At 40.8% G+C, this 8,299-nt stretch overlaps 1 long non-coding RNA gene across 1 annotated transcript; it reads right to left on the reverse strand.

The window, feature by feature from the left end:
• Positions 1-5,032: 5,032 nt before the first annotated feature.
• Positions 5,033-8,088, reverse strand: LOC131015645 (uncharacterized). The gene is made up of 3 exons (XR_009098625.1): positions 7,859-8,088; positions 5,846-5,907; positions 5,033-5,325 (listed from the first exon to the last, which is right to left on the reverse strand). It is a non-coding gene; the product is annotated as an uncharacterized LOC131015645 (long non-coding RNA).
• Positions 8,089-8,299: the final 211 nt, after the last annotated feature.

Below are 8,299 nucleotides of genomic sequence, written 5' to 3' on the forward strand. Positions count from 1 at the left end.
AAGGATGGGGCGGCGCGGCGGAGGCCAGGCTCCGCTGGACGCGATCGGAAGCAGAAATCGAGAGAGAGTGAAGTCCTACGGTGGAGGAGACGGGCGCCAGAGCCAGGGAGACGGGGGAGTACACGGCGGAGAGGACGAAGGGGGCGGCCGATGCCGCTGCACAGAAGGCCGTAGAGACTAAGGATGCGACGGTGGAGAAGAGAGAGAAGAGAGAGAGCGTGCAGAGAGAGAGAGAAGAGAGCGGGTAGAGAGAGAGAGAAATGAGAGAATGAAAGGAAATTAGGGTTTGCCCATTTATATAGAAGGGTAATTTAGTCCATTCAACAAAAAAGTGGGTAAAATTTTAAGTTTTAATTTGAGTGGGTAAAATTTATTTTTGTTATAAGAAAGTGGGTACTTTAATATATTAGCACTTAAATTTATATGCATTGCATATTTATTTAATTAAGCGTTCAAGCATTTATGTGTGTTGAGATTTATTTCATGTTGGGCCTTATGTTATATTCACATTTGAGTGCATAAATGAAAGCCCAACCCATCATCTTCCATCAAAGCCCAACCCACCCCTTTCCTTGATATTTTCGACTTCCACCACCGCCTCACTGTTCTCTCTCTCTTCAATATATATATCTCCTTCGCTGCACTCCGATCTTTCTCTTCTCATTCACTCACTTCTCTCTCGTTTTCTCCCGGACTGAGCTTCAAACACTGAACTCCAAGAACAGCAGCCAACGATTCACCTAGCAAATCCAAGCCAAGGTTTCACCTTTAACTCCCCTGCTTCTTTACTTCACTTTTCATCCAAGAATTCAAAATGCATGTTCATGTATTCATGTGTTTATATGTGTTTTAGCTTCATAACTGTTAAATGAATAAGGAAAGGTAGAGTCTTGAACTGAGTTGCTGTAAGTCGAGTCTTGAGCATGTTGTTTTATGGAGTTGGCTGTGTGTGAGGGTCGTCGGAGTAGAGGGAGAGAATTTGGGTTGATTGGGGGCTGATGTGGGGATTTGGAGGAAAGGAGCGTGAGGGTAGCGGTCGTGGCTTGCTGCGGTTGCCGGAAAGAGAGGGAGGTGACGGCACTTCGCCGTTGCCAAGGAGGTGATCGGCGTGAACTGTACTAGAGAGTTGAGAAAGAGAGTCGTGAGGTGTTCAGAGGTTGGAGGTGAAGAGCAGAGTAGGGAGATGAGAACAGAGTAGGGAGATGAGAGCAGTGCTGGAAAGGGCAGAGCAGAGCTGGAATGCCAGAGCTGGGAAAGCCAGAGCTGGAAAGGTCAGAGCTGGAAGACAGAGCTGGAAGCCAGAGCTGAAGGCCAGAGCTGAAATGCCATAGCTGAAGGTCAGAGCTGAATGCCAGAGCTGAACGCCAGAGCTGAACGCCAGAGCTGAAATGCCAGAGCTGAATGCCAGAGCTGAATGCCAGAGCTGAAAGGCAGAGCTGACTAGCAGAGCTAGAATGTAGAGCAGAGCTGGGATGGCCAGAGCTAGCTGGTTTACATAGTAGAACAGAACGGAGTAGAGAACTTGTGCATATTTTAGTAAACACTTTTTATGCTTAATTATGAAATGAATCATGCATTGCATCATGTTTTAATTGGTTTTATTTATAATTCCAATTACAAAAGAAAGATGAGTAAGAATATTGTTGGTGTTTTTAACTCAAGAGAAATGTTTTCAATTATTTATTCATTAAATTTTGAAAACCCGGCTAAGTGAATCATAGAATGTTAAGCACTTTACCGTGACTTGAGTTTAGATTTAAGAGACCTATTAAGAATAGATTTCTTGTAGGCTTTGAACGTCAGGAGGATTAGCACTGCTATTCCGATTCAGAGTTAAGAATAAACGACAGGCATTGCCTAATCAGGTGGGCTTATTTTACAAATGTATGATTTAGCTATTGAGCTTAAATGTTTCAATGAAATGAAAACTGTTTATCCGATAAAATATTTTGTGCACTCTGCTCTGTTTAAGGCTCGCAATAATGAATCGATCGAGGTTCTCTCTTGACCTAATACGTTATTTGAGAATTGTGTACACCTATTAGTTGACTCGGTGGGTTGATCTCCATTCGGGCATTAATCATGTATGAGGCGTTATAAGGGTGCTCGACGGGATGTGTTCCGGAGCATTGGGTCCCAAATGGGAACTTGGCTGGGTTACGCCCTCAGCTCAAGTAAGAAGGAGTAATGGATCCGTCGGTGGCTAAAAGGTCCGGGATCAGAAGCGAGTAACGGAAAGGGAGTGTGACAATTGCGCGCAATACAATGAAATGTTTTAACATGCTTAGAAGTTATTTCAATTTAAAATCTTCAAAGTCATGTCAAGTATAATTGGATAAACTGCTCTTATGATTATGAAATGTTTATAAAAATGCTAGCCCACTAAGTATATTAGTACTTAGCCCAAAAATACTTTCAAATGTTTTTCAGGTTGATTGGTCGGTGCTGACGGAGCGAGCCGAGGCAAGGGTTCAACTCTGTATTTTGTCTTCCGCTGTTGCACTAGCTCTTTTGTCTTTTGTTTCTCTGACTTAAGACCTATATGTAAATTCTGAATTATGTTTCTTATCGAGCTTAGACTCTCAACTTTTATACATATATATTTTGTTGAGCCGAGACTATTATTTCACAAGTATTTCATTCTGAATGTTGGTTATTAGAAGCATGACACTAAACTTGTGATCCAAATGGGACTAGCCCTGGTGTTTGCGAAACCAACACCTAAATCTATAAAGGGAAATCGCGAATTCTACCTAGTCGAGAAGAGTAAAAGCGGTTGATCGGAAATCTTGCGCAAGAGAAAATAGCAGTTATATTCAAAATATGAGATAGCGTAAGTCACAGTACACGAGCTCGGGCCCTATTTATAGATTTACAAGCGGAGGGGTAAAATAGTAAAAACATCTGCTGTGCATGCGTGTTGCGTGATGGAAGGGTACGCTGGTAATTTTGATAATATGAGGGAGATCTTCCCGCGCGTTTGTTGGCTCCTCTGATGGCAATGTCTTTTCTGGCGAAGGCGTCTTCTCTGGTGATGTTGACATCTCTGGTGGAAATGTCTTTTCTGGCGAAGGCGTCTTCTCTGGCGGTAGTGACTTCTCTGGCAAGGATATTCTTTCTGACTAGGATGCTTCCTCTGGCGAAGATGACTCCTCTGACGAGGATGCCTCCTCTGATGAAGGTGACTCCTCTGACGAGGATACTTCCTCTGGCGGAGATGACTCCTCTGACGAGGATGACTCTTTTGGTAGCGATGGCTTCTCTGGCAATGGCCATTTTTCCGCATGATTCTTCTGATTTATGTCCCTTCTCTGCTCTGCACACATTACTCCTCATCAACCACTCCCCCCTCTAGTCTGGTTGAACCGGGTACTCTTCGTGTTCAACCAGTGGTGTATTATTAGCATCAACACTTTGTTGTTTTCCTTGATCCCTGTAAATCATAAAGACATAAGCATTTTGCAGTTATGAGAGAGTAAAGATAAACCCTGTAAATTGTTCTCTGGCGTTTTTGTTGCTCCCACCCCCTGGTCTGGCTAGTTCACTCTGGAGTGGTGCAACTAGCCAGAGGACTCGCCCGCATGGATGACGTCATCCGCATTAAATGTCTGTCCGGTCTACAGTATTTTTCCCGTACCCCGAGGTTACTTTTTAACCTTTGCGTCCTTTCGCCTTTCCGCAAAAATTCTCATCCGTTGATTTCTTTCGTATGCCACGTGCCGTTCATCCGCGTGCTGGTGGTTACCCGCGTACAATCTTACTTAGCCGATTCGAACTCCCCTTTTTTCACTATTCTTCTTCTCCAAGTTTTCCGAGCGAATTTTCTGCATTTTCCGGCGATTTCCTCACTGTTCCGGCAGTCTCCCACGACCCTTCCGCTCCAGGTTTTACCGTCCATCTTTCTCTGGTCTAGGTAACTCGCGTATCCTCTTCACTGCAATTTTGTTGTTAATCGTAGTGTAGTGGTATAACTGTTGGTGCTCTGATTGAGCGTGCTAGAAACCCTAGGGTTGGCATCTCCCATCATGGCCTGCACCTCCGCCCCTCAACCCTCTCGCTCGCCCTCTCCTTCTGCCCGAGACCCTTCATCTTCCTCCCCATCGCGGCAAGATCTTGAAAATCTTCCTTCCCCTTCTGTTTCTGACGAATCTCAAACTGCACCCCCTCCTTCTCCATCTAAGAAAAAAGGGAAAAAAGCCCCGCCAACCCCCCAAAAGTGTTCCTCCATCCCGCCTTGGTGTCGCGGAGGTGGCAAAATTGAAAAGCAAATGTAGGCGTCCTGCAGGTTTGAAGTTCGAGACCTTCTCTAAAGATTCAACGCCTCCTGAAAGCCTTCGTCATCCCAAGGTGATAGTTGTTTGGAAAGCACAGATAGATGCTGGTTTAAGGCTTCCTCCCCCTACCTTGCTGGTTGACGTTTGTAATTACTTTCACATCCCCTTTTTTCAAGTCGCTCCTTCTGCTATCCGGAGGTTATATGCTTTCCATGTTTTGTGCCGGGCTAACGGCGTTGGGGACACCGCCAAGCTATTTTGTCAGACCCAGACCCTTCGCATGCAAGGCAATCCTTTGTATAGTTTTGCCTCTCACCCTAAATATCCTACTACTTTTCTTTCCTCCCTGAATTCCTTGGATAAAGGCTTCCTGGAATATTATTGTTATGTGCGCACCCTTCTCGGCAACTGGCGCGATTATGGTGCTTCGGAGCTGGAATGGCATACAAGTCGCACTACCTATAAACCAGCCTCTTCCGAAGTCCCTTCTACCCGTGATCAGAACATTATAGCTCACCTTAATGCTATGAATAAGGCCCAGCCTCTAGACTGTAGGTACCTGGCCGAGAACAATTCCTCTCTGGCATATAATGGTCTGTTTCTGTCGCAGCCCGCAGACCCGACACTAGTAATAGTGGGGTACGAATATCGATACGACTATTTTTAAAGAATAAAAGATAAGAAGAACTAGGTGAACGTCATGCGGAAGCTCACGTAAAAGCATGCTAAGGAAAAACTTCATAAAATTAGCCCAAGGGTAAAATCGTCAACATTGTCATAACTTTTTAATTATTAGGAATTTCACGAACAAAAACAAAACGCGTATAGTTCATTTTTCATAAGGAAGCATAATTTGCAGAGTATCGCAGCAAAAGGCGAACCGATTATATGTATGAAGACACATAACCGTGAGTGTATTGCTTGATCTCAAAAGAAACTAAGTAATTCAAACATCAAGACTCTATTATCATAGAGGCAAAATAGTAATTTAATTTACATCATTTGAAACTCTCCCCCATCAGCACCAGTCCAATCTCACTCCCAGCTTAGCCTGCACATTTAGAAATACATGCAGGGCGTGAGTACATAATACTCAGTGGGCAAATGCCGAAAAACAAGAAAAGGTGCTCGTAGAGCTATAGGTTTGAAGCTTGCCACATCTCAGCAACACACAGAAATAAATTAGTATTAAAAGAATCTGTGCATGCAGTTTTCATAATCAACATCATAAATAAGTGTCTGCAGACAAAGTATACGTCATGTATGTACCGCATCTACAACTCATCATCATAATTAAGGTACTGAGAAGTAGGCCTCCCTCTCAAGTACCGTGACCGGCCGACCCGAAGACGGCTCACAGTCACCTCTGTGCACAAAATCCCGCTTGTGGCAGGACCGAATTCGTCTCATCAGTAGAGGGTAATACACAAGCTCAACATCAAAAATTGGCAAGTCAAACAGTTCTCAAATATCACTTATCTCAAAACATTTGTTAATCTCATAACATCATTATATCATTAAATCATTTTAGAAAGCTCGGATAATATTTGTATACTCAAAATATTGCCCACCTGAAGTCCTTCGCTTATTCTGGAAAGAAATCAGGCAACTTACTTCTTCGTCTCGCTCGGGCCTTCATATGTCATCATCACATCGTCATCGTCATCGAAGGTTCATGTGATAAAACAAACCTTAGTCAGAAACTCAAATTCTAAATCCAATCTCTTCTTTACTCTAACTTCTCACTCAACGTCTATTTACCCGTTAAAACTCAATCCCTAGGTATACTTGGCTTCTAAGGATTCACACGTCCAATTTTCGACTTAACTTTCAACTCGACTCAAACTTATAGCAAACAAGCACATAAACAAGTATAAGCACTTAAGCATATTAAAAACACACATAGACAAGTCGAAAACAAGCTTTACTCTGCACTGACTCAACTTTAAAACCTCACCAGACTCTGTACAGAACTCTCCTGGGGTCGTAACTCATACCAAAAGAAACCTTTTCGAGTCTAGTTTCATTTAAAAAAAAGTAGGATCAAAAACTCCAAGTATTTTAGGAGATATGACTGTTTTACTACAGTCTACCATATTCGGCAGTTTTTAGCAACCGAAAAGTTTGATTTTTGAAAAATAGTAAACGTAGTCAAAACGGTCTGAAATTTTGTGGGTACTTAGCTAGGACACTCAGGTCTCAACCATAAAAATTTGGGTTCCAGAATGCTAAGGAAAGCTACTGGAAACGACGACTCTATTGGCTACTCACCGAACAATTCGGCAGAATGTAGCAGTTTTAGTATTACATTTTATAAAAATAGCAAACGACGTCCAAATGACTTGAAATTTTACCGGTGTGCTCAAGACTCTCAAATATATCTACCATAAAAGTTTCAGGGCGTTTGGGTATCAAGAACCCCTCGAAAACAGTAGGTCAGTGTGTCGTGAAAAACGACTCCGAAACATACACACAAGCAAACATGCTCAACTCAACATTTATAGAAAGCAAACACATCAAAACTCATTTTAAGCACTTAAAGCACTTAAAAACATTCAAATACATCAAGATACTCGTAATACTCAATCTCGACTCTTTTCTTTCATCATCCACTCAAATCTCATAGAAAACATTTCAACGAACATATCTAACAAATTCCTTTTTAATTTCATGCTCGAAATTTCTCAAATACTCAAATATGATCATTTACATCATATAACTCATTATTCTCATATTAACTCTCTTTTTATCATAAAAACTATATTTATTACATTTTTATGAAAATCCATGTATCAACATAAAACTCTTAGCAAAACATGGATAAAATTCTCATAATGATCATAGAGCAAATAAACCTCATTTTATAAAGCATCAAACTCACATCATATAAAACTCAAAAATTATACAAACTAAACTTAGCCAAAATTTTATTTAGCCTACAATAGACTTAATCAGAAATACAAAGACACTACTATCATGCTTAAAAACATATATCCCAAGCAAAAACACTTAAATAACACATAGACTAAAAAGTCCTAATTTTTACTAACTAACTCTTTGAAATTTTTACAAACACATACAAATCTTTAATCATCTCATAGATCTTTCATTTTTAACCAATTAATCTCACATCAAAACCATCAATTCACCAATAGGGGCATATATACACATATCCCTAATTTTAGCAAACTAACTTACATCAAAAACTCCAATTGACATCATATACTTAAATTAATCCATCAATCATCATCATCTACACCTCATAGACTCATTTACATCATCAATTCATCATTTAACTCATTAACTCAAAAGTTACCATTTTTGGGGTAAACTAACTTCCATCAAAGTTTCACATCTCATGACACATATTTCACAACATATATCCAACATCAATATACATCACATAACTCTCATTTTTCACCCCCAAACAAGAAAAGAAAAAGAAAAATTTTGAAAGGGGTGAAGACCCACTTTTTCGAAAATTTGGTAAAGAAAAGGGAGGGGTGATTTTCTTGCTCCTCTTTCAAAAATACACTCACACAACATCTTTCAAACAAGATTTTAGGGAAGACATGGTTACTTACCCAAGTTCTTACCAAAATCTACACTTTCTCACTCTACTTTGGAGCTTCTTCTTCAAGGATTCTCTTGATCAATTTAGGATAGATAGTGTTTATGGAAAGTTTTAGAGTGATGTGAGGTGTTTAGTAGTATTATTGGAAGCTTCGAAGGTTTGCTCTAATGGTGGAAAATGGTGGAAGTGTGAGGTGAAGAAGATGAGTGTATGTATGTGTGTTGGGCGAAAATTGTAGTGAGGGAGAGAGTGATGGCCGAAAATTTTAGTGAGGGAGAGAGAGGTTTGGCTTTTGCAAGATTGAGTTTGATCTTGCATATCTTATGCAATATTTGCTAATTAATGGTCTTCTCTCTCTAATCTTTTCTCTTCTCTCTCTAATCTTTTCTCTCTCTCTCTCTAATCTCTCTCTAATCTCTACACTCTCATCTCTACTCTCTCATTCTCTATA

The sequence above is a fragment of the Salvia miltiorrhiza genome, chromosome 3 (genome assembly GCF_028751815.1).
Source record: "Salvia miltiorrhiza cultivar Shanhuang (shh) chromosome 3, IMPLAD_Smil_shh, whole genome shotgun sequence".
NCBI lineage: Eukaryota > Viridiplantae > Streptophyta > Magnoliopsida > Lamiales > Lamiaceae > Salvia > Salvia miltiorrhiza.